Below are 27,551 nucleotides of genomic sequence, written 5' to 3'. Positions count from 1 at the left end.
TCATGGCTGGGATTATCTAACTGCTAGCAAAGTGGAAATCCATCCCATAAGCGTTTGTTGACAAATGTAATGGTTGTTCTGCAGAGAGTAAGAACAACCAGACAACCAGAAAAACAAAACATTTTTATTGATGATTTTGCTGAACAAGCAACAATAGGAACTGAGGCAGTTCAGTAAAAGTCTCATCAAAGAGTATAAAAACAGTAGTTGCTCAGATGCTTGAGGACAGTGTTTCTCAAATGGGGGTGTGTGTACCCCTAGGGGTACTTTGGAGGACTGCAGGGGGTATGTAAGATTTTTAGTTTTTCAGTTACCAGGCTGCAGTTACTTCTAGTGTCTATTTTTTTTTTAAGTTTGTCAGTTTTTTGTAGTTTTTAACGTTGTTTTTGAAGTTTGTCACCGTTTTTGAAAGTTTTATAGTTTGTGTTTACTTGTTGTTGCCGTTTTTCCTTACTTTTTTCTACTGTCTGTTTTTCTTTTCTGCTTTTTAAGTTTGTCGCTTTTTTGATTTTTTTGTCGCCTTTGTTCCTTCTTTCTACTGTGTTTTAATGTTTTAGTTATAGTTTTTGTTAGTATTTCCGACTTAGTCTTGCCTTACTTCCTTCTTTGTATTGTCTTTTTCAAAGTTTATTCGCCTTTTTCATTAGCGTTTACATGTTTTTCAGGCAATAGGCTGTTGTTTAGTAAATCCATAACTGTATTGGATAGAGTTACTGTATTGTTTGTCTTTCTTTATTTCTTTCTAATAAAAATTATTTCCGCTCATTAGGTACATTGCTTAAAAAAAAGGGCTTCATCATTGAAAAACGCTTGAAACCCACTGCTTTAGGTATCTTCCTGGGCTGTGAAGGAAAAAGGGTGCAGCTAAGCTTCCTTTTTCTGAACTCGCTGACGGAGAAAGAATGCAGGTTCTACTTTTCCAGCGCATTTTAATAGGAGTCTGATTTCATCTGTCCATCTTCCAGACAGACAGGTAAAAGTGACCGGCGATAAAAGCACTTTCTCTCTCTCCATTCCACTCCTCCTTCCTTCGCTCTCTGCTCTCCTCTCTCCTGTGCCTCCGATTTTAATTTTTCATCAAACTGTGATTTTCAGAGGACCAATGCTTTTTCTCCTCTCCACCGCCCTCAGCTGGTATATTTAGATTCTGTCTCAGCTCCCCGACCATTTCTCTCTCTCTCTCTCTCTCTCTCTCTCTCTCTCTCTCTCTCTCTCTCTCTCTTTCTCTCTCTCTTCTGCTTCCACTCAGTACTTTCTTGGTTGGACGTGGCCTTGGACTCTAGAAATTGTGATTAGAGGTTCTATTACCTCTGCACCATATTCCATTCTCAATTTAACATTTTAAAGTTTCAAATCCACATAAAACACTCTTCATTCACTTACATCGGCATGAATTAGATCTTCTGCTCAGCATCAATACTTCACTTTTAATACTGGTTCGTCTGCTACTCCCGTTATTTTCTTACAAGCAATGTAGCATTTAAAAAGCTATTTTTAACTGAGTCCGGTACATTGCTCACTCAACATAAAACGCTACATAACATAACTTCCAACAAACTTTACGGAGAGAAATTTGGTCAAAGCAGCATCATCTGACTCTTTAAACCAAATACTCTCTCGCTAGCTCAGTTAGAAATACAACACAGAATCTATCAGCCCCGGAAATGAATATAGGGAAAACACAGTGGATATTTGGTGTTATTCTTGGCATAAAAAAATTGTCTGGCCTGGCAGGGGTATGGTAATAGCTATTGGGTAATGGTATGGAAATAGGTAATATGTTGTTATTGGAAGTTAGAGAATATCATTTTTTTTTTCTTGATTTTTTTTTTAGAAAAGCCACACTTTTGGCATGTGAGAAGTACACTGCAGTTCCAGGAAACCTTTGTACCTTTTTTATTGTTTCTAATTTCCAATCAGCATCTTTTTATTATTCCTGTCGAGTACACATGTAATATGATGTTGTCATAGAGACAACAGTTTCTTCCTATGGGCATTTACAATGTGATTTTTTAGGAAATACTTCAATCAGAAGCCAGGTTAAACACACACACACACACACACACACACACAAACACAGCCTGCTTATAGGACATCTCTCAGGTTTCTCATTGGAGATTACGAATTGAAGTGGCCTATAAGAACACACACACACACACACACACACACACACACACACACACACACACACACACACACACACACACATTTAGAGATCGTCCCTGCAGGACAGCACTCTTAGACACTTTGAAACAAACACCTGCCACTGGAGAAAACACACACTCAAAAGCACATAGTGAGCACTCAGTGCACACACAATTTTTTTTCAAATTAATCATGTTGGGTTATACCACGAGCTGCTGCCATGTGGAAACCTCAAGAATGTTCAATCTGAGAATGAAAAACTTCATCCAGAACTGGATTCATCCATGTGTGTCAGTGGAGGACTGCCTGCCTGGTTATAGTTTATGAAGAAAAAATGTGGTTGAGAAAGAGAAACTGATGGAGCAGGATAAAAGTGTATTAAGTGAGTCAACAATCCACTTTTCCTGTTGTTTTTTCATTTTAGAGAGAAAGATATGATTATCAGTGATTTAAGTAGATTAGAGGCAGGAGGTAATGATTACTGTCCAAGCTGCCCTTAGAAACGTCTGCCTCAGTTTAATGAATACTTAAAGAGGGAAAAAGTGCAAGGGAGATGGTAACAGAGCATTGGTGCATCTTCTCTCCCTTTCTTCCTTACTTTCTTTACTTTCTTTTCTCACCTCTCCTTCTTTGACAGATTAACATACAGGCCAAGAGTTTAGTGAGAGATCACAACGGGGCGTCTCACTGATGGCTTTAGTCCTTTCTGGTCTCATTCTGTAATGATCCTAAACTCCCCAGGTTCAGACCTATTTCTCTGCCCTAAATGCATAATTCTGTACATGAAGCATCTGCTAGGGTGGTCCCAGTAGGTCCATGTATAAGAGGCTGAAACACACACAAACACACACACACAGACACCAATCACTCAAAAATAGCTGTGCCAACAGTCACCCAAAATATGCAGCACCTAGGAAGTATCTTTAAGGGCCGTGACACACCACCCAACAGTGACTCGAGTCTGTCCGGGGTGGTCCCGAGGGGCCGTCAGCCTTTAATTTGGCCGACCTGAAATGCTCGGTTGGAAGGTGGGCACTGACTGCAGTCGGACTCAAATGACCAATCTGATTGGTGGAGTGCAAACCCTTAAACGAGAAGTGGGATGAGCATGACTAGAGTCTCTCAAAATCTGAAAAAATTCTTTTATACTGAATTTTGTTTATCTGAAATGAAGACAGATTTGGCGACTGTATGTAACCTATTTCTCACTTCAGAAACACATTTCGTTGACCTACTTTAGTCGAATATGAGATCGTTACAATCTGTCTGTGTCTTCTGAACAAGCTGCCATGACATTCTGACTTTAAATTTCCGGAGATACCAGACCCACGTGATGCGTTTGTCCAATCAGCTGCCGGTTTTCATTTTTGGGCGACAAAAATACTTTTTTGACCAACTCGGGGAGACTGATCAGTCCATCGGCCCTTTCTGCCAAGGGTCGGCCGTCTGGTTGGTGTGTCAGGGGCTTTAAGGAAATGGCAACTGTCTTCATATGTTAATGTTTCAGCTGTGCAAGTTTGTTAAACGTTACGGAGGCATAACAAGAAGCAGTGGGATGTGTGCAAGAAATATAAAATGTAAGAACAGATGCTGATTACAGCAAAGGCGATGAATCATGACACTAAAAATGGGGGTTGCTGTGTCAACAGAAACAAAGTCTGTATTTAGGTGTTCCCACATTAGGACAGGCCTTTATCAAGAGCACATTTGTTCTGTGTCTGGTACTGAAGCTGCACAGGTACAAACAATAAACTGGAAGCTTTGAGACAAATTCGGAGGCCACAGTAGCTCAATCCGTAGTGACTTGGCTTTGGAACTGGAGCCCGGTTCAACCCTCCGTGCAGATCAAATACAGAGTGTGTTCTAATAGCTGGAGAGGTGCCAGTTCACCTCCTGGGCATTGCCAAGGTGCCATTGACCAAGGAACCAAACCCCTACCCGCTCTTGGTGCCTATCATGGGCAGCCCCCTCACTCTGACATTTCATCATTAGGCATGTATAGGTCCAAGGCCTACCCTAACCCATAACAAAACAACAGAGAGAAAAAGTTTGACTTGGAAATACTACAGAGAAAAGCAAAGAAGGAGTTGTCAATATAAATCTACACCAAATCTCCGTTGGCATGACGTCTGTGTTTCTATAGTAACACAAGTCTTGGTGTATTGGCTGACAACAGAATTACAGTGAGAACACATCAATACAAAACTGGCTCTGGGGAAGTAAAAAGCATGATTAAAGAAGGTCTGTTTTAATATTATACACTACACACTGACTATTCAATTTCATATAGTCTGTTAAAACACAAAAATAACTACAGGTAATCATTTTAAAATGATTAGTTGTCGCTACTGTTTGTAGTTTCATAACTTAGCAATATCAGTAATTCAGGGTGTTAGATGCTTCTTTGTGTGTGCATGGATGCGCAAATACTGTGCATGTATTTATTATAATTATGTCTTAAAAACAACAGGAATGATCACTACATTTCTGGATAACACAAAGCAACATACACAATAAAAGCAGACTCTCATGTATTACACCAACTTTACCTCTTTGTTTTTGTTTGTTTGTCCTTCCCAGATCCTTCCTCATTGCTTTCCTATTTCACCTCACAGCCTGTTACACATAACTTATGCATGCTGTTTCATACAGGTTCCCATAATTTGGTGTGAGCGCCTTTGAGTATGTTCAGAGAGTGTATATGCGTGCGTGCATGCGTTCGTGTATGTGTATGTGTATGTGTGTGTGTGTGTATGTGTGTTGTTTTTGCAACCGGCAGCCATACACAGCAGAACATTAATGGTGTATAACTCAACATAATGATGTAACAGTGAAGCAGCAGGTAAGGTCAATACAAGAGACTGTGGTGGAAGGTAAAGTAGACTGCCTGGACACATCTCACACATACACACACACGCGCACACACGCACACACACGCAGACAGACTCATGAATGAATCAATCCCGAACAAATTTACCTCTAGGCCCATAAACATACCCTGCCAATCTCTATATCCCTTCCACAATCTACACCCACATTTGCCTGCAACCCATTATTTTATTTGCTTGTCCTTTTTCTTTCTCTCCATTTCTCCATCCCTGGTCCTCTTTTCCCTCCCCCCTTCATTCCTCCTCTTCTCCTCCCTCCCTCCATCTCATGGTGATATTGTTCGAGGTCAGTTGACGCCTTGAGGAAGAGGGTTGATGAATAGATCCATGATCACTGGCTGTAATTACAGTGTCAAATGAACTGTTAGCTGTCCAGTGTGCACATGGTGTGTGTGTGTGTGTGTGTGTGTGTGTGTGTGTGTGTGTGTGTGTGTGTGTGTGTGTGTGTGTGTGTGTGTTCTTTCCTAATGTACTAGTCAGCTCCCCACAGATGCAGTTGCCATATCAGCATACACAACAACAGATGGGCCAGTTATGCACACACACATGCAAATTCTCACACAGGCATGTAAAACCACTGTTTCACATATAATTTATCATAGTCTGTAGTATCATAAAGAAATGTAGCATGTCCAATTACAATTTTTATAACTGTACATGTGTCTGGGAATGGGGAGCTTGGTGCTTTTGTCTCAATTTAGCCATGTCTGTATAGGCTCAAATGGGAACAGACAGTTTAGTATCTAAACACTTAACCGCAATACATCCTGTCTTAGCAGATTTAACTCAGCAGGACCAGGCCAGTAAGTCTGGCAGATGTGCAGTTTTGGCACACACACACACACACACACACACACACACAAACACACACAGACACACACACACACACACACACACACACCCTCACCCATCACCTCTCCCATCACAAGTTATTGCCAACAGATCAGGGTGAGCTTTTGACTTCTACACACATCCCTCCACCAGACATAATAATGGAGAGCTGAAGCCACTGGGGCAGGCAGATCAGCAGCTGGGCTGGCAAAAATCAGAGGCAGACAGACGGACAAACAGAGAGTTTAATTTTTCTGGTGGATGACATTATGTCTCTGTCTCACTCATGGAGAGGACAGAGACAGACAAAAGCTCTTGAAACTGGTCCAGTCTACTGCTGAGGTTGTATTAAAATTATAATTCATTCACATACCGTAAGTCAAAGTTTAGGTCTCAGACTAATATAAGGCTTTTATCTACTAACAGACAGTTTTTCTTGAAGCAATACTTCACCCTTAAATGACAATTTTTACAAACAGTAAAGTTGCTGGCTGGAGCGCTAAACAATGAGCTGAAACCCATAATAAAGCTTAGCTTTATCTCATTGACTCATCTCTGTCATATTGTCCTTAATTCTTATAACCTAATATTATAACAATTACAACAAAATTGAATAGCGCTGTAAACTCTGCTATCGACCAACATATCTGCTTTAGAGGCAGAGACAAGCCAGTAGACCGCACCGGATTTTTAAAATGATTTAGTTTTCTACGTCCTGCTAATCTAGGCCGACATATTCCTGCACTGTCACTGTAAGTTTAATAAATAATTTATACTGATTGGCCTCGTGCACATGTGCCTGCAAGACACACACTCACATAGCCATGTTTCCATGGACGCGTTGTATGCGCAACAAGAAAAAAATTGCATTGTCAAGGCAAGACACCTAATCAAATTCAGAGATGCATCTGGAGGAAGAGGAAACATGCATACACATTCACTGCCATAAGTGTGTGCGCGTGTGTGGGTGCGTTCTTGCGTGTGTGCCCTCAAACTTGGCTCTGAGCATTTGTGTGTGTGTGTGTGTGTGTGTGTGTGTGTGTGTTTTAGAAAGAAAGACAGACAGGGAGAGACTATGTGTGTCTAGTTGGTATTCCAGGGTGGCTTGTTGAGTGTGGTTTCCCACAATTCTTATCAGAGTTGTGATCACAGGAAACTGGTCTCCTCAAATGGAACACATCCCTCCCTCACACCTCGCATCAAGGATGCACATACACACACACACACACTCACAGACACACAGTCATCCCTATGGGTTTCTGTTCATGATTTCTTCCTTGAGTCTAAGTCTAAGTCTTATTCAACTTATAACCCGTTGTTAAAAACACACGTAGCCAAGAACATGAATGCAATATAGAACAATCTGAGGTGAGTATTTCTGTCTTATGAATATATAAGCAATTTTTTCTTTGGAATTCCTGCTCAAAACCAGCGGAGGCATTCATCCTGGGGACGAATAAAACAATTGCCGGCTTAGAAAATTTAAAACAAAGAAAAAAATGCTTTGCCAGATACAAAGTACAAAGGAGAAGAAGACATGTAATAGTCAGTGGGAAAAGTAAAGAGGTCGACATTTTGGGGACTGGTGGGATGAAGAGAGGGTAAAAAAAAGAAAAAGTAATGGTTGCCAGGTTGTTAGCCTCTTTCATCCTGCATGTTATTTCCTGAGATTAAAACTCTTGCTCTTATCAAGAAAGTGTGTTATTGGCAAGCCAGTGATGTACTAGAGTAACTCAACGTGCAAAAACTGTGTATTCACTTAAAAGCAACACACCACTTCAGTAACAGTGAGTTAGATCTGCATGCTGATATGCTGAGCAATGCATCACACACAGCAGTTCATGCAGAGGTAAAAAAGTGACAAGAAAATACTGAGATAAGAAGAATCTTGTTCAAAATCTGGCTTAGCTTCATTCTGGGAAATGTGTCCTAGTTAGCATCCTTCTGCTCAGTGTATACACACACACACACACACACACACAAACTCTCACACACATGTATTGCTGCTAATGAACAGGCTGCTTTCTCACAAGGGATTTCTCACCCTATATGAGAACCTTACCTTTCTTCCTACCTTCACTACATTCCTCTTTCCCTTCTCCCCTCCCTTTCCGTTCCTATGACGGCTTCTCCTCTTCAGGGTTTAGACGTTGGACGTGTGTCACTCACATTGAGATTGGCAAGTTGTGAACCCAAACACACACATTTGGTGCCAATAATATGCAAAATGACAAAGAACTTTTTCCCAAAACATTTTAAATGTAATGTAATAATAATGAGATATATTTTTGCTTTCTCGCACGCACGCATGCACGCACGCACACACACACACACACACCCATGATCTGAGGTAATGTTTAGTCACTGAAAATATTAGCACAAGTCAGTATGACACCTTTTGTAAGTGACTGAGCTGTCACCTCTGCATCTGCAAATTGGATGAACAAATAAATCTTTCATTCTCAAACATCACAGGCTATTTGAAACGCACTAATCCCCAGATCTGTAATGTATTCATGTTATTCATCTTCACGCTTGCTATACACAACCCCTCTTATTCAAATGTTTGTTTTCACATCTTTTTAATCAAATTTGCATGGATTGATTTTCAAAATGTTTAAAGCATTGATTCTCTCATCTATGGAAAGCTCATCAATCCGTTTCCAGAAAGAGACACAATTGCGTCACAGTTTAACATTGTATCGTTGTAATATGTGTGCTAATTCAAGCAACTAGTTATTTCTCAGTTTTTGTTGCAGGTCACAGTTATGTTTCATCAAAGAATTACAGCTGTGAGCCTCAGTGTCAAACAGCATACATTTTGAGGCAGCGTTCAAACAGTTCATTTTTAGTCAATCATATAAGCTGCAACTCGGAGGCGGAATACGGTAAATTGTTCAAGCCAGGTTAAAAATCCTTTGAAAATTATCTGGTGCATGCAGATGTGTTACATAAGTAGAGACTAGAACAAGAGTAAGAGAGAATGGATCATCAGTGAACACAAAGTAAAAACTGATAACCTTAATTTATAATTCATAATTTATACTCTTTATAGATCCCCTATGGGGAAAATACAATATAATTTCAATACAATTACATTATCTTTAGTTCACTGAATCCCTAAAATGAGGAATCCTGAAATATATATAAAATAGAAAATGCATTCAACCTTTAACCACCTGCCTTACTTGTGTACTTTCAGTTTGTTTGGTAATATATAAAAGCTGGGTAGGCAGGGGAAGGTGAGAGAGTGCAAGGCTTTGGCTATTTTCTGGACAGTATTGCTTTCTTACAACTATTTTTAATGGAAAGTAGCTAAAGCCTGCTCAAAAAGTCACAAAATGTTGCTAGATTACATACAAAATAAGAAAGTAAAAAAAACTAATTGGTAAAAACCTGGAAAACTAGCTTGATTGTTTGTTATTATTATTTGTTAAGATGTCACCATCTCATCAACATGAATCTAAATCTACCTCCAATCTCAAAATCTTTAAATGAAGGCTGTTGTGTGGAACTGAAGTATCTTCTATGGGATACAGACGAGGATTTAGACACTGAAATAAACTCACTCTTGTAAACGCTTGTGAATAGTCAAGGACATACTGTACATCATAAAACAAGTCAACTACACAAATAATAGGGATAAGTGATTGGACATCACGCACATTCACATGACATTCACACACCTTATTTGTAGGTACCAGTGAAGATTTGGTACATTAAGAGCTCCAAAAAGTCAAAATCAGTAGAAAAGATTTGTTTGTTCACTTTTTTTTAAGATTATTTTTTGGGGCATTTTAGGCCTTTAGTGGACAGGACAGCTGAAGTTGTGAAAGGGGAGAGAGAGGGGGAGTGACATGCAGCAAAGGGCCGCAGGCTGGATTCGAACCCAGGCCGGCTGCGTCGAGGAGTAAACCTCTATACATGGGCACCCGCTCTAACAACTGAGCTATCTGGGTGCCCTGTTTGTTCACTTTTTGCCAGTAGTTTTGCAGTCTGATAATCAAAAATAGTCTATTTGTTTTAAATTTGGAATACCATTCCCCCCAAAAATTAAGGGTGGTAGTTAAAGAGAGAATTCTTGTTTTTTTCCAGAACACCATATGTGTTGTGTTTGTGCCTAAGGACCTAAGTTGGACACCAGACACCTGAAGGAATTCCTTATGGTGCCAATAAATGATAGTGATGCGTTTCTTTCCTTGCTGGTTTTACTATCTAGCAGCTGTAGTTAGCTGTAGGGTGCTAGCTCACAGTAAAAGGCTACATCAAATTCAACAGAGGACAAACAATTAAATGGTCACAGAGGTAGAAGAATTGCAAGAGCAGTCTGTTCTGTTCAGATGCAGATTTTGTGTTTGTGCGTACACTGTCCACCCCTGAGAGGGATACAGACTGTTATTGACAGACCGGAGGAAAAGTGATTTCCTGGCAGCCATTGTCTCCTTGACTCTTAATCCAAGCAGTAGGAGGTGGGCAATGTTGACATCTGAGACCAGTGTGTGGGATCCTCTCATATCTGACCTTTAACACAGCCAGACCAGAGCAGGTAAAGGTCTACAGCTCCCCAGTGACTTGCATAGATTTGATACTACACTGAAGCGCAATAGCAAGTGAGAGAGAGTAAAGAGCACTGGGAAAAATTGAGAGATCCTGAATATTACTAGCTACTATACTAGCTGCAAAGAAACATAGGTCCCTTCCTCTTTCTTTTCAAGATCACTTATTCAGATTCCTATTTTCCTCAATAAAGCTTTGTGACCATTAAACGATCTTAGCAAAAGCTTGAAATAATATGAGGATCTCTGAGTATCAGCATATTCACTGGACTATTCTGTGTATCTCTGGTTTAAATTTATATTCATAAACACAGAATAGGTTCCTTAATGGGTTCAAAAGATTTCCCTAATCAAAGCCCCATTTAAAACACATTCACAACACAAATCATGTGTTTACATCATTGATACAGCATCATAGTGAATATAAATAGACCGGTATTCCTATGAATTACGTTCGTATTGGACAATTCCTCCGTGCAGCACATGCAATTTATGTCCAGTGTTGGCAATGCTACCGGCACATTCCCCCCGGGAAACAACCACAACTCTTCGTTTTTACACTTGTGAATAGTGAGCATTATGGCGCTTTTCCACTGCATGGTACCTACTCAACTTACCTCAATTCTACTTGCCATTTTTGGTTTTCCATTTTGAAAAAAGGTTCTTGGTACCTGCTAACAGGTACTCTTTTTAGTACTGCCCCAGTTGAGGTTGCAAGCGAGCTTAGGCGATACCAAAAGGTTACGTGGAAACCTGCAGACTACTGATCGGTCGGAGAGAATCTTCACTATTCATTGCGTCATCATTGCTAGCAACAGACGGGGGGTGTCCTGAACAAACCCGCCATGTTTAAATATATATTTTTGTTGTTGCTGCCTCCAGCTTCCTTTGAAACTAAATTTGTCTTCTGAATCGAAACCAACAACCAAGGTTCCCTGTGTGTGTGTGTGTGTGTGTGTGTGTGTGTTTGTGTGTGTGTGTCTTGCGTTAGGTCACGGCAGACTCCTGCTATGACAACCAGCCAAGGTGGTACTAATCTGCAATGGAAAGAGGAGAGCAGGGCACCGCGGTTGAGTCAAGCCGAGGCAAGCCGAGCAGATCCCATTAATGGTAAAACGCCATCAGAGTGCTGGAGGCAAATTTTGTTACCTTTTCTTAATTTCCTGTCTTTGTGCTAAGCTTACCCAGCTGGCTATAGCTTCATATTTACCTTTTGGACATTAGAATGGCATTTATATCGTCATCTAACTCCAGCCAGAAAGTGAATAAGCAAATTCCTAAAAATCTTAAACTATACCTTCAATTATGGGTATTGTAAAAATTTAAAATTAAATATTTTTTTTGGCATTGAGTGTCAAAATCCAGGATTATGCCAAATTGTCAAACATCCTCATCTCTTCAAATAAGATTGCAATAAGACTATAGCCTGGGAAAGTTGCATGGCATTATGGCGAGTGGTAATCATCAGGTAGCATCACCGAACAACCTCCCACATCCACAGCTCTCCCAATTTAGGAGAAGGGCGATAAGGGCAGGCTTTGACCTGCCACCCGTACCCATGACACCTGCCACACAGGTCAATCAGCCAGAAGTGTCACGTCTGTTAGGGCCAGGGTGAGCCGGGTAGCTGGTCACCAAGCAGTTTAATCTCCAACAGATTCCCACCACCTGGCTCTACTGGCATCTCACCAAGCCTTGCAGCCCTCCAATCTGGCAACTCCTACTGTCATGTTGCAGAGGGTTTGACAGAAAGTGCAGAGGAAATGGATGGAGGGATGGAGGGATCACATAAGTGCAGGCAGGGCATGCAGCCTATATTTGAACCTCCATCTCATAAAGAAAAGGGTTTGAACTTATAATATACTGTATGTCCTTGATCAGTCTTGCTGTGTGCTGAGTACAGTTGGAGCCATGGGTGGCCCGCAGGCTATACTGCTGCATAAGTGTATGTGAATACATGAATATTTGCCTCAGGGGAGGATTTGCTCTTGGGTCTCTGATTACCAGTTTGCAGTCAGGCTTTTCAAAATGACACAATTCTTAGATTCCCCTTTGGCAATTTAGGATGTTGCTTGTATTTAAACCTCCCATCTGTTGGATGAGGACTTAGCGTTTTGGCTTGGCTGTCCAAGTCTTTGTAAATTTGAGCTGCTGTTTTATGCCTCTGAATGTAGTGGGAGGTTAACCATTTTGGGCTTTGCTCCATAAGGAGGCTGATGAATTTCAAAGAAATGCTTGTCTTGATGTTGTCTTGGAATAATAATGAGGATCATACAGTTTTTAGTATTAAAAGGTATAACTGGACTGCATAACTGACCAGAATCTGTAGACAAAATGTGGACACAGCAGCTTCACTTCCCTATCCTCCAAATCCTCCGCTGAGCACATTATCATCTGTTGTACATTAACAAAGACATGCACACAGACCCACACTATGCCCCCATTTTTTTTACTGGGCAACAGACTCAAAAAAATATATACAATATATACAGTATATACAGTGTGTGTGTGTATATATATATATATATATATATATATATATATATATATATATATATATATATATATATATATATATATATATATATATATATATATATATATATATACACACTGTATATACTATATACAGTATATATATGCAATATATACAGGTATACTGGCTATGATTTAGTGTTCAAAATGTAACTTTCAATACATATCATGTTTAATTACAATCTTATTTTGAAGCATTGGAAACACTCATTCACATTCTTGCTAATAAACCCCACCGAGCAGAACTAAAGTAAATTGAGTTGATTTGAATTAAGACACATGCAGGAGAGACATGCATGTCTTTCAGCATCCAGACCTCAAAGGAATAACACAAAATGCATCATCTGATCCAGTCACATCCTTGTGTTCCCACTGTATTCTGTTTCCCTCATTTGGGTGACTAATGATAGTCCACACAGTTCCATGAATCACAGTTATTAAGCACAGTAAGGGAAATTATGTCCACCTAAGTCTGCTGGCTTCTTATTTTTCAGAGTCTCATTGAGCAGAGAGACACTGACGCTGAGCACTCGCTCACAATACCAACAAAACAGCATGTCCATGACTCGACATTATAACACAGTTAAGAAAATGAAGAGCTTATATTTGTGCTGCACTCAGCCCCTACTGAAAACAGAAGGGCAGAGTCTGAGAAATGGAGAACCCAGATTGAAATACTATAGATGAGTGTAAGGCAAAAAAGAAGAAGCCAAGAGGCACCGAATCATGGAGAGAGGACGACAGACAGAGAAAGAGAGAGGAATGGTTTGTAGGTGGGGACCTTGAAAAGCTTTTGTTCTCTGAACACGGAGGGTTAGTGAGGCAACACTTGGCAGTTGGTTCAAAGCAACAAACTCTAAATCAATCTTTTACAGCTTGTCCAAACAGACTCACACAGACATGTACACACAGGCACAAAAAGGACAAACACACAGTAGCAACCACAAACAAGTGGACACTTAATAGTAGACCTGTGTCACTTGCATGGTATACTTGCAATAGGAGGGAGGGAGAGAGAGAGAGAGAGTCTGGCTTGATACTGAGACTGTGTGTGCGTGCGTACGTGCATGTGGCACCATGCTGTGTTTCTTAAATGAGCTCGGTTTACACACTTCGTTAATTGGCTGGCACAGAGATGGACTGTCTAAGATCTACAGGCCAGTCTGTCTCACACACACACACACACACACACAGAGATACGCATCTCTATTTCAATGTGCTTATTTATTCATGTATTAGTTAGTTTGTTCCACTAGGTTCACTTGCAGGCTGCTGTAGTAATTGCCACTATATTCTCTGCATTGATTTCCACTCTGTGCCATGCACTTGAGCACACACACACACACACACCCACAAACACACACATATGCTTACACAGTCGCAAACTCCTTGTGAAAATCTGCTTTTGCAGGAAACAAAGCAACTGCAAATTGTATTCTCACTCCATTTATCCATCCATTTATCCATTTAAGTGTATATCCCTAACATGTATTCATTTTTCTGGTAACAAAGAGACAGGTGAGACAGCAAGAACTGCAGCCATTCTTATTAAAGTATCTGGGAGGAGAAGAGAGCCAAGCTTTCTTTCAGCACATCTCACTGGCTGTAAAAATAGCATCAACCCCACAATCCCGGGCAATGTTCTGTCTGCTTGCAGCTCAGGGCTTGTTTCTGGTGAGCAATAGGAGGTACAGTGGAGAGATTTTGCTGTTGCTGCACAACAAATACAGAGCAGCCAGACTCAGTCCACATACACATTCAGTTTGATGTGATAGTGCATTTGGGCTGGACTGTGTATGTGTGTGAGAGAGCCATGCTAAACATGATTAAAGAGGGGAATGATGTATGTTTGTGTCTGTGTATGTATGTGTGTTTGTGAACATGTGTGAGGGCAGGACAGGAGGCCTGCTGTGAGAGATAACTTCTCAAATCTGTCTTCTCCTTCTCACTCACACCCTTCTGCTCAGACCTCTAAAAGCTTACCCCTAAGGCTTACCCTGCGCACACAGACAAGCACACACCCACACACATGCGCACACACAGGATCCTCATGTCAACCCTATCCCAACTCCCATTTCAGTCGTCACAGTTCTCCCAAGTCCATAGCAGCTGTGGTTGATTTAAGAGAGATGGACATGGAAAGAAAAGAAAAAGAGAGATGACCAACAAGTGCATTACCACAGCTCTGTCCAGCCGGGGTCATCATCTATTAATGAGGTGCAAGTTGACACGTGCATGCGCATATATGCACGTATGCACTCACTTACACTAGCAAACACACATTCATAGAGAGATAGAGACAGAATTGGAGAAGGTTCGTTTAATATTTAAACCGGATGCTTTAAAGTTGAAATTGAACTAGGTTAGCATAAGGATAAGCTGAGTTCCTCCCCAAAAAAACTAGTTATGTCTCATCCATTCTACAGGTAATTATACTACATGACACTCAAAGGGAAAGCTTCACAAAACTCCATCTATTGTTTTTTCAGCAGCTGTTCTTCCTTTGCAGCGACCCGCTGCCCTCCCCTCTCCTCTTTCTCCCCATGAACAAACAACTCCACGTCAGATAGATTTTCTCTACACCTCCCCTCTCCTCTTTCTCCCCATGAACAAACAACTCTACGTCAGATAGATTTTCTCTACACCATGCCTCATTGCATTAACTCCTCTTTTCCAAACACCTTCGGGGGTGAGAAGGACCAGGCAATGTCAAGGAGATTCTTAAGATCACCATCTCCCCATGCTGGGAAGTTGTAACTGTGAACAAATCTGTCTTTAATGCAGCAGAGCGCCCCCACCTCTGCCTCGGACAGCACGGGGCAGCACTGTCATCATCTTGTGGGGGGCCAGAATTTTGAACAGTGACAAAATTCTCAGTGAGAAATAATTGTGATCTGATGACTTTATGTCATGCATACCAAGTGGGTTACAGCGACTACCGTTAACATGTTTGTTTCCTGGTTGTGGGTCATGCAAGAGGGTCCAAGGGCCTTTATGGGTCTCATTACTGTAGTCAGGCGAATGAAGGTTGTGCAGAATATTCCCACTTTTAAGCAGACCATATGATGAATACTGACAGCTCAGTGTACTTCCTTCAGCATACACCATGGGGGATCTCACTATTAGTCTTCATGTGGCATGTTTGTGATAAGATTTAACTGATAAACACTAACACATCATAATTTCAACTCTGTTTCCCTTGCTTATCCACTTGTTACACCTTTCCTGTTTCAGGCTCCCAGACTGTAGTAGGGAAGCACAGGGGAGAATTTACAGGCAGAATAAAGAGCAGATGAAGCCGCCGTGCCTTGAGAAGTTTGTTGTTTATTATTAACTGTAGGCTCACTTTGTGACGTATTTGCTAACTCCCTTTACTAACTAACTCTAGCTAGCTGTCTCAATTTACCATGCAAAGATCTGAGGAGTGGTTAACCATAGTGCTCATGAATTAAGTGGAGATTAAAATTCCAACAGAAAGAAAGCGGAAGTAAGTGGACATACTTGCATCCGGCAGAATTTCCTGCGGCACCAGGGCAATCCCGGAAGTGGAACTTCGTGGATGAAGACTACTCTCACCAACACTGCTGGCGCTCGCTTTTGTTTCCTCAATCAACCACTGACTCATTTACATCACTCATGTGACAAACCTGGCATTCTAGGTCTAAGCTACTCACATAACACATTGCTGTAATCTCTTTTATGTAAAAGGAATATCACAGTCATCCATATTTTTTGTTGCTCCGTTAAAAGCAAAACAAAACATGCAGAGTCGGAATCCAATCAGAGAAACAAGACTGGACACAACAGCAATGCTTGTGGCTCTATGAGGATGTGCTCAAGCACAATGGCACACACAGTTAAATCCTAATGCCACTATGCTCACAATAACAATGCTATCATGCTGATGTTTAGCAACTAAAATCCTTATCATGTTCACCATCTTAGTTTAGCATTTTATCATGTTTTTGCTAATTAGTACCAAACACAGTATAGCTTAGGTTAATGTCATTAGTTGTATAGGTCATAAAACAAATTAAATGTTTTATCTCATGATGGTGCTATGAAAATTAAGGAGATTAAGTTATTATAATTTATCCTGAGGGAGATATTAATCTATTTGCCAAATTTCCAATCTGTCTCATGGTTGTGAAGACATTTTTTCTCAAAATCAAAAATATTATCATCAGTTTAGTGCTAGTGTAGTGCTGGGTAATATTAAAAAAATTAGATATCACAATATTCTGAACAAATACCTAAATGTTGATATTGCGACAATATTGTAGGGTTTACAATCGGCGCTTTTAAAAAATATTAGCCAAAAGAATCAGAATAAAGTTAGATAAATAATAATCAGTAATGTGGATATAATGACTAAAGGCGTACAGCTAGTCTGGTAAGTTAAGAAAATGTAGACTTTAAAACCAGGAAACACTTACCATATTACGATATTACTTGATCCAAAATCAATGACAATATCTGTTCTCATATTACAATATTGATGTAATACAGATAAATCCCCCAGCCCTATGCTAGTGAAAAATTCAGAGGATCACAAAAGTAATTAGTATTCATGATCTGGGTATCATGAATGTCTCTACAAAATGTTATGGCAATCCAGCTTATAGTTGTGGAGATATTCCACTCTAGACCACAGTGGTGGACCAACAGACCACCTCTACCGAGCTGATAGTGTGGCTAAAAATTTAACTTGTTGCTGTCTCATTTTCACAAAGTAGTGAAACATATTTAATAGGTCAAAGCAAAATAATTTCTATGTGAGGTAAGAGCAACAAAACATGTAGAAAACATATTGACAGAAAATAATTGACAATGTAATTCCTTGTGACCAAAAATCCTTTAGCCATCAACATCACAAATTAAGCTCTTCTTTGTGCTCTTCCCTGCCACAGCTGCAGCCCGGGCGAGGACACAAGGCCGGCTCAGCCTCATCGCACAAAGGCAGGCGGAATGCTAATAAAGTTGGATTCAATCAAATTGAAAGCAGTCTTTTGGTAATTCATGGCTTTAAAATTAGAATTCTTGTTCTTCATTCAAAGCCTTTCTCTGTCTCTCTAAAACAACCCAAGTCTTATCCTGACCCAAACTGAGGGAGTGTTGTGTTATCTACTGACTTTGTAACTTTAATTGTCCAAAAACGTAAACAGAAAAAAATGATACAATTCTAAATAATCTTAACGTGGTTATGAGTAAAATCCTTTTAGTTATTGTAACATGGTCTTTGGTGCTTAACAGATGTTGCTGATGTTCCAGATATCATTTTGTAGTCGCTGTTCTATTTCATCACACCATTTATTGATAAAGTATTGTTTTTTTGTCAGCACTAACACAAATGGTTTTCTCCAAAATGACCAAACCAGCACTAGATGTTTAAGATTTCAAATGTAAAAGCTATATAGATGCTGTGGTCAATCATAAACAGAGCATTAAAACAGATAATAATAATGTATACTTTATCAATCCCACAACGGGAAATTACAATTTACACTCTGTTGTTATTACACACAGGCCTGGATATAGGTACACATACTCAGTACCTATACATGTATGGGGTATCATTTCTAAAGCGGCTCACGGTGAAAATAACAGCAACATTTTGGCACATTTAGCTTCAAACTTTTAAAAAACTTTTATGAATTTTTTAGGATAACTTTTTTGCACATTTACAACAATATTTGCCAACTTAAAGATATTTTAAATAGTTAAATCCAAATATTAAATGTTACACTTAAATGCTAAATCTTAATGCTAAATCTAAATGTTAAATGTAAATCTGAATCTAAATGTTAAATCTTATTACAAAATCTAAATCTAAATGTTAAATCTAAATCTAAATGTGAACTCTAAATATTAAATCTAAATCTAAATGTTAAATCTATATCTAAACGTTAAATCTAAATGTTAAATGTTAATTATATATCTAAATGTTAAATCTAAATCTAAATGCTAAATCTAAATATTGAATCTAAATGTTTTGATTGAAACTACATACATTAACTAACATGCAAATAAAAAATGCCAAAGTACCAAAATTAAAGCTCGAGGAGGTCAGTGTGCGTTTATAGTGTCAAATAACAAATAAAACTATCTCATCTGGTGAAATGGCCTCTTACACATGGATTATCGTGATAACTACCTAAAATAATAAACTCGTTTGGAGAAACTGTATTTGAAGAGTACTTTGAGTTTTTACAGTCACTTTTATGAAGAGTGTGGGACTTATGACCTGTAGCTATTATAGCCAGCCACGAAGGGGCTCACTTTGACGGATTTTTCATGTTTACGCTGATTAGTTGGACATTTCGCAGAGCGACCAATGACTGACAGTACCGTAACTGGTCGGGGGCGGGCGGGGATAGGCTCTTGCTAGCCTTTATGACACTATGAACACACAATGACCTCCTCAAGCTTTTGTTTTGGTACTTCTGGTTACCGGCATTGTGAATTTGCATATTAGTTAAATATGAGTTTCACCTGAAACATTTAGATTTAACATTTAGATTGAACATTTAGCTTTAGATTTAGATTTAACATATAGATTTAACATTTATATTTATATTTAAAATTTAGATTTAGATTTATCATCCAGATTTCAATTTAACATTTCGATTTCAATTTAAAAATGTAATATCTTGGTTTAACATTTTGATTTTGATTTAAATTTAACATTTAGTTTTACCATATAGATTACAACTTTAACATTTAGGTATAACATTTAATATTTGGATTTAACTATTTAAAATATCTATATAGTTAAGTTGACAAATATTATTGTAAATGTGCAAAAAAGTGACCTTCAAAAATTCATGCCAGTTTTTTAAACATTGTTTGAAACTAAATGTGACAAAATGTTGCTGTTATTTTCAGTGTGAGCCGCTTACAAACAGCACGCCATATACATGCACTAAATGGAGAGATATCAGAGTGCTGCCCAAGGGAAGATGTTTAATTTTATCAAACAATGCACATCAATACCTAAAACCGACTCAAACACCGCTGTTTGTGTGCATGCATATGTGCATGGCTCTAGTTTTCTCCCTCTGTGTGCCCGCAGAGTGCTATGGGTTATGGCAGTACCATAATATTAGTCATATTAGGAGGGGATTAGCAAGAGAAACCGTCTTAAGGATGTGATCCCTGGGAGGGGGTGTCAGATACTGCTTGAATTACTGTCAGCGCTGTCTTGCACATACACTGGGAGCATTGCAGCCTCACTTGCTTTCCTCAATAGGAGCTATAAAAAAATGTGAAAAACTGAAGCGCACCACCTACTGTAGCTCATATCCCTCTTCCACTGTTTTTTTTATAATCTCATCTATTGGAGGGCTGGTGTGAAACGTTTGTTGAAAAACAGAAACGCTCTAGCTGTTATGAAAGGTCATAGCATGTAGAAAAGGAGAACCAAAAGAAGTTCCCGTTTAGTAGGTAGACTTTGCCATTTATAGTTGAAGCCAAATTGACAAATTTCTCAGTGACTAAAGTGCATGACATACGTAATGTTATGTTTCTGAAAATCCAGTATTGATACCAGTGACACCCAGCTAGTGGAGGAGGGCGCATGTGCAGTGTCAACAGCCTCTGTTGAACCCACCTATATATAGCTATTACTACGATATCATCCATTTCCAGCTCCACTGGTCCAGTCAGAAGGCTGCAACGTAACAAGAATAAGCTGCCAATGGCAAGATAGCATGGTAAGCTAAAGTGTAGTTGGTTTAAACATTAGACTGCGGCCAGACAGCCTGCATCGGCCGTCCAACTGTCTGGCAAAAGTGCAACTTTTAGAAAAACGCGACCTCACGTCAAGCTGCCATCATGTAACCGGCGGTCAGACTTGTCGGTGTGTTTTGAGCTATGGTTGGAGGCGTTGTGAGAATCCCCTACAGTAAACAGGAAAAATCTGCCTTTATTGCTGCCACACTGTCTTGCTTGTCTCTTTTCTTTCTCTCATGTGAAATAAAGCTGCCTTTAAGTGTGGTCAGAAACATAGTTTTTTATATAAACAATCTGACAGAAAACAGTTATTTTGAAATTTAAAGTCTACTTATGCTTTGTTGGGGGGTTTAAGAACACAACAGGACATCACACAAATGGGCCGCTTCATTGACATTTGCTCCGCCGCACAATACTGCGGCAACTCACCGGATCACTTTTTTTGGTCTGAATGCCCCATTAAGTAAAATATGACAACCAAGTCAAGATGGACAAAACAGTCCAAGTCCAAGGTTTACTTTTGTTTTTGTATTCTCAGTCAGAAAAGAGTCTAAATTAATTTAGTAGCCAATATGTGCTGTTTGGAGTATGTTAACATTAACATTGCTAGTGTGTGAGCAGACGCACCCAGTTACAGTAAATATACAGCATCCGCCACTGGTAGCTAATGGACACAAAGTTTGTGTGTTCGCCAACACTGTATATTTCTCCATCACCTTGTTGGTCTCTGCCATTAATGGGCTTCAAGCTAGAGACCAGCTACTTACACAACCCACAAAACTGCAGTAATTACTGCTGTGTACATGTGCCAGTTCTAACATACCAATCTAAAGCTTCATACTGAATTCATAATTGCATAATTAGATATAATTACATGTGCTGTGGGCTTGCCTGCCAACATAATGAAGCAACTATAAAATAGCTAGCGGTTCCACTTATAAGAACATAATGAAAGACTACAAGATAAAAGGGCATACACAGACAAACACAGGCAGCCAGTAGCATAGGCCCCGAGCTGCACACAGACACAAAAAAAGAGTAGAAATTATTAAAGAAAAGAAGTGAGTGAGTTTACAACTCTCATTGTCAACAGCAGCTCAGTTCATCAATGACTGTGAGTGTCTCTCTGGTTCCCATGTTAAAGCCTTTTGGGAGGGCATTTGCTTCCACACTTTCCTTCACCATCACCAAAGGAATGACTGAGGCAAGACTAACACGCAAGGCCAGGCCTGGCCAAACTGTGGTGTCCTAATGACCACAGGGATTGCTGTGTAGTTGTTGTTGATGTAGAAAGCTGCCGGAGCGTTGAGTGTGTATAACGTAGCTCTGACTTCTGGCTTACGGCTTCTGTTTGCCGTCAGCCATAATGAGTCAGCCGTGACGCTGCCAAAGCTACAGTGTCTGTGTCGGCCCGTTTATTACCACCGCTGAAAGGGATAGTACATCCACAGCCCACACACTGGTGGAGACTCCTGTCACTGCAGACTCATTAGCAGAAGCTATAGCTGCGCCAAAATCAACAAATCAAATTGCTTTCTTAAGAAGCTGCAACGTGTTGCAGCAAAGTTGGCTGCTACAATAGCAACCATAGTTAACCTGGATACCCTAATTTTAGCTGCCATGTTACCGCAGTATCTACCACAATCTAATGATTCCGGAATATTTTTAATTATACCTCAATAAACCTGCAGATTTTACAGTTCTGCAACACAAAACTGATGTCAAAATCCTCGCCTTGCAATCTCAAACACGGCTTCAACACATTGTCATTTATTGATATTTAGGAGGGGACTTCAATTATTCTGAGCATCATCAAGGTAGAAAAGCATATGACATAGGTGCAGAGAGCATTGCCATAACAACATGCATTCATGCTGTTATCCATCTCTAAGTGTATGCAGCTGAGTGTGAAAGAGAGACATTACATTCAATTATGAAACTAAATACTATCTTTTTTGTTTTTTTGTAAATTGCTTTCAATGATTAGCTTTTCTTTTTTTAGTGCAATATGTATTAATGGGGAAACCACTTGTCTTTTCAGAAAGATGTGCAAATTGTTATACTTAAATCATAAACATTGTACGTACAATACCTACTTTTGCAGTGCTGTTTTAGAATATAGTCATGCCAATGAAGCAAACCTGACAGCAGACGAGTTCCGTACATGTACGAACAAATCTTTAATACCAAATCTTCACACTAAACTGACTATACTGAATCACTATTGTCACTGACTGAATAAGTAGCTTATTGCAGCGGGGTCAACTCAGTATACCTTACTTCCTGATGAACATTTTATTAAAAGAAAAGAACTGATGCATTCACTTACTGATGCCTACACTGCAGTGCATTTAATTGCTTAGCTTTGAGGGAAAAAATTAACAAATCGCATAGTCAGTGACTGTGAATCTTTTTAACTGAGCTGAACTAATCCACCTCTATCCTAAAATGAACATGTGAGAGTGAGAGACCGAAAGTGAGACAGCACAGCAGAGAGTTTGGTCAGGAGGGATGGCCATTAACAGTGCAAATGAAGGGAAACATGTAATGACAGGATCCCAGTCACTGATGAGGTTGATGGATGGCTTTCAACTCAAATACATGGCAGATCATCATTCACTGCAGATATAAACACACACACACACACACACACACACACACACACACACACACACACACACACACACACACACACACACACACACATAATCACACACAATCACATGCTCACTCATCCTCTCTCTCATTCTCTCCCTTATTAACCTTCTGCACATCCACTTACACTATTCAGAATTGTATTGCTGGCACTGCAATCATATACAGCTTTGGAAACACTCATGTTTAGTGCACACACACACACACACACACACACACACACACACACACACACACACACACACACACACACACACACACACAGAGAGTATCACTCACTGTTGCCCTATTTATTACATATCCTCATTAGTTAAAGAATGAAAGCACTTTCACAGTGAAATGTCCCTTGTCTTCTCTGTCTCTTTGTCTCAAATAATTATCATTATCTTTTACCAACTTATATTTTCTATAAATGTATTAATTTATTTGCATAGTATTTTGTCCAACTCTTGAATTAATCTAAAACACATTTAAATAAATACAATATGGCATTAAGTGCCAGAAGTTTGTTAAAGTTTTTTTTTTGATTGCTAAATGACCAAACTGAAGCACATTGAGCAAAACTCTAACCACAGTCTGCATTACCAACAGTCCCCAGAGCTAAACAGTTCACATCACCCGCAAAACTCATTCCAAGCAACACAACTCTTCACACACATCTCAAAACAGGCTCAGTGCATCAAAACTGAATGAATGAGTAATCTCCACTGAGACAATACACACTTAGAACACACTGAGAGTAAAAACACTAGCATCAAACACAAATACAGAAATTAGAAACATTTCATCTTTACAGTTTGAATCATTTGAGTGACTTCACAAAAATCAATATTTATATATTTTTTTGTATATTGGTATCTTGGCTTTTTTATCTGTTTTAACTGTTTTTCTCAAACGGTACAGTACAAGTCAAAAACAAGACATCTGCATAGGCTTTCTGCTAAAATTGCAGTGAGCAGTGTTTGAAATGCACCAGGCTGATATACATTCTGATTTAAATGTGAGGTTAACAGTGTTGACAGCAATGTGTTACCATTTGAAAAAAGTCCTGTGAATCCACAGTGTTGTGCACATTGTGGTTAAAGCCATGGGATAAGTGTACATAATTTTGTAAACTGTGTTCAAGCAATGAAAAATGAACTACAGTTTGGTCCACACAAACGGCTGCTGTGTAGACTGTTGTTAAAGTTTTGCACGTGGCTCAGCTGTGGTATTGCAGTAAGTATAGAAAAGCAGCACCTCCTCATATTTGAGAAGCAAGAACTAGACATTTTTAAGCATTTTCTGTTTCACAAAGGCCTATAAATTTTAAATTATTGCACAAACTCTGGCTGGTCTTTTGCTATTTTATGGTTTGTTTTCCTTTTCCACCTTATGTTGACGTCATGTTTATGCTCCCTAAATGTTAAATGTAGCACCATTGGCCCCAGAGAAACACACTCTTCTCCATACTGTGTACTTGTATATGGATGGGTTGGAAAAAAATAGTTGCCATTCAATTTCTGACTAACAAATAATTTTAAATTTTCTCTTATTTCACTACTGAATAAACCAACTACAGCTCTACACTGGCTGTCCTGGCTTTGACAAAAAAACAGTCCCTGAAAAATAAGCTTCTTTCTTCCTCTCCCTCTGGTCTTCACCACTCCCTTGCTCTGCAGTCAAGGGAAACAGTGTGTGGGGCAAAGAGGGCCTGGGTAAACAGTGGTTCTGCAAAGTGCTTTTTCCTGGGCTGTGTATACCTGGGTAATAGAGGCGGTAATGGAGTTTGTTCAGGCTAAGGTAATCCTGAAGCTGTGAGCGCAGCATCTGCTGCTGTTTTCCTCTGACGCTGTTCTGTTCCCCAGCAGGTACTGATACTGTTGTAGCTGTCACCGTTACTGTTCCACACAAGGCATTTGGGAGTAAAGTAATGTGTCTACGTGTTTGTATGAATGTGTATTTTCCCACATAAAAAGTGTGTGTCACAAAAACGTGTGTGCATTGCATACAGATAAAGTTGTGAAAGATGTCTGGTGGGGAGGGACGGTGTGTGTCTGTGTGTGTGTGTGTGTGTGTGTGTGTGTCTGTCTGTCTGTCTGTCTGTCTCTCTCTCTCTCTCTCTCTCTCTCTCTCTCCCCCTCTCTCCTTCTCTCTTCCTCCGTGTTCGCGCGCGGGGAGACAGAAAGAATCTAAAAAATATGTGTTTGGATGTTATAGCTCACCTTTGGGAGGTGGGATAAGAACAGGGCTGGCGGCTAGGAATGAATTTACGGGGCCCGATCTCCCGGAAACAATTTCTTTATGTGGTTACAAACATTTAGAGTGGCTACTCGTCCCCCCTGGGCCTCGGCACACCTCACACAGCTACTGGAGATGGCCAATGAAATACAGGATACATGCTTTTTACCTGAAGGCTGGCGGTAGCTCAGTCCGTAGGGAGTTGGGTTGGGAACCGGAGGGTCGCTGGTTAAAGTCCCCATTTGGACCAAAGTACGGAGTGTGGATTGGTAGCTGGAGAGATGCCAGTTCACCTCCTGGGCACTACCAAGGTGGTCTTGAGCAAGGCACTAACCCCCCCTCAAAAGCTCAGGGCGCTGGTCCAACACTGGCAGCCCACTCACATTTACATCTCTCCATTAGTGTATGTATAGTGTGTAATAACAGAGTGTAAATTGCAATTTCCACCATAGGGGATCGATAGAGAACAGTATATATATATATCCTTTTTTTACCTCTCCCTTTCTCTTTCTCTAGGTCTCTGTCCCATGTTCCTGTTTCTCATTACTGTTCTTTTTGTCATTATCTTCTTTTCTCTTCTAATTATGCACAGCTATAGGAGGAAGCAAATGTAAACAAGATCACCTTTACACACATTTTTTAGCTTTCCTTGTTGCTTTTCTTCTTGTATCTCTCTCTCTTTTTCTCTCTCTCTCTCTATGGACATCAGCTTTGACATTATTCACATGACCCAGAGGGCTAATTGACAGAAGAAGTAAGAGAGAGAAATACATAGTGTTAAAAGTTTCCCAAATGGTAAGGGTACACTCTCTGTGTGATAACAACAATCAAACTTCAGAATGTAATAAAATTACAATTGGTAAAAAAGGTAATTTAAGTACTCTGCTGGCTTGCAAAACCGTGTATCATCACATGCAGCCATTCATTTTCAAAAAGCAAACACACACTGGGATGTCCCTGTGGTCCAGGGATTAAGACGCCCACCATGACATTTGTTGTATCTCACTCTCCCTCATTTCCTGTCACCTTTCTACTAATCGCTATGTAATAAAGGCATAAAACGACTTAAAAAAGTTGAAAAAAAGCAAAGACTTTTATACATACTCTTGCAGACATCGGTACACACATGATCAATCAAGTATGCACAAATACTGTACCTTTGTATTTTTATTCTTGTAGAGAGTCAAGACCTCTTTTGACGAAATACAGCCCATAACGTATACCTTAACCAAAACTGTATTTAACCTAAACCAACCCTCAAACTCAAAAATGTCTTCAATCTAAAAGTCTAAAATCTAACAAAGGTAGATTTTCTTTACTAAGTCACCCTCTCCAACTCTAATATTATTACAAATTATGTGTCACTTTTGTCAACATACGAGATGCAGTAGGGCATGACATTGGCTGAGGTCTGCGCTCTCCGACTGCCCTTTTAGTTTCAGTTCAATTGTTTACTTGGTTTTGACAGAGATACAATGGGATTCAGCCAACATAGTAATTCAAATTAAGAAGTAACACACGAATGATAAGCTTTATACTGTTGTTTTTTATTTATTACAGTGGGTATGCAGCCTCTCACAAGAAAGAGACTGCAACACTAATTGTTTTATGACTTGCCTCAAAAGTGAATTTGATACAGAGGCAACATGTTGCAACAAATGAAGATCTAAACAACCTTATATCTTGCTCACTTGAATGCCATTCTAGTCTTCCTTCCTCTGTCATTCTCTCCCTAACTCTCCATCTCCTCCCTTTGTCAGATCTATTTACCTGGGATTAGTAATGTGAGCAGAAAAACCAAAGTGTTGAATGAACTGGTGATGTAACAATTCATGATGGTATTCATCATCCTTTATTGCATTTGAGAACCATTCTAGGAGCAACAGTGGCTGTACATTTATTTGTTTCTTTTTATGTTTTTCCCCCTAAACTCTAACACAGAATCTTTGACCCTGCATCTTTACTTTTCGGCCAATCATGTCTCAGTGTC

At 39.6% G+C, this 27,551-nt stretch overlaps 1 protein-coding gene across 1 annotated transcript in view; it reads right to left on the bottom strand.

Moving 5' to 3' along the window:
* The window catches only part of LOC117948036 (chemokine-like protein TAFA-2), a 77,486-nt gene that overhangs the window by 48,498 nt on the left and 1,437 nt on the right, over nt 1-27,551 (bottom strand). The window lies entirely within an intron of this gene.

Source organism: Etheostoma cragini, chromosome 7 (genome assembly GCF_013103735.1).
Source record: "Etheostoma cragini isolate CJK2018 chromosome 7, CSU_Ecrag_1.0, whole genome shotgun sequence".
NCBI lineage: Eukaryota > Metazoa > Chordata > Actinopteri > Perciformes > Percidae > Etheostoma > Etheostoma cragini.
Note: the sequence above shows the minus strand (reverse complement) of the source record. Positions and strands in the feature narration are given on the sequence as shown.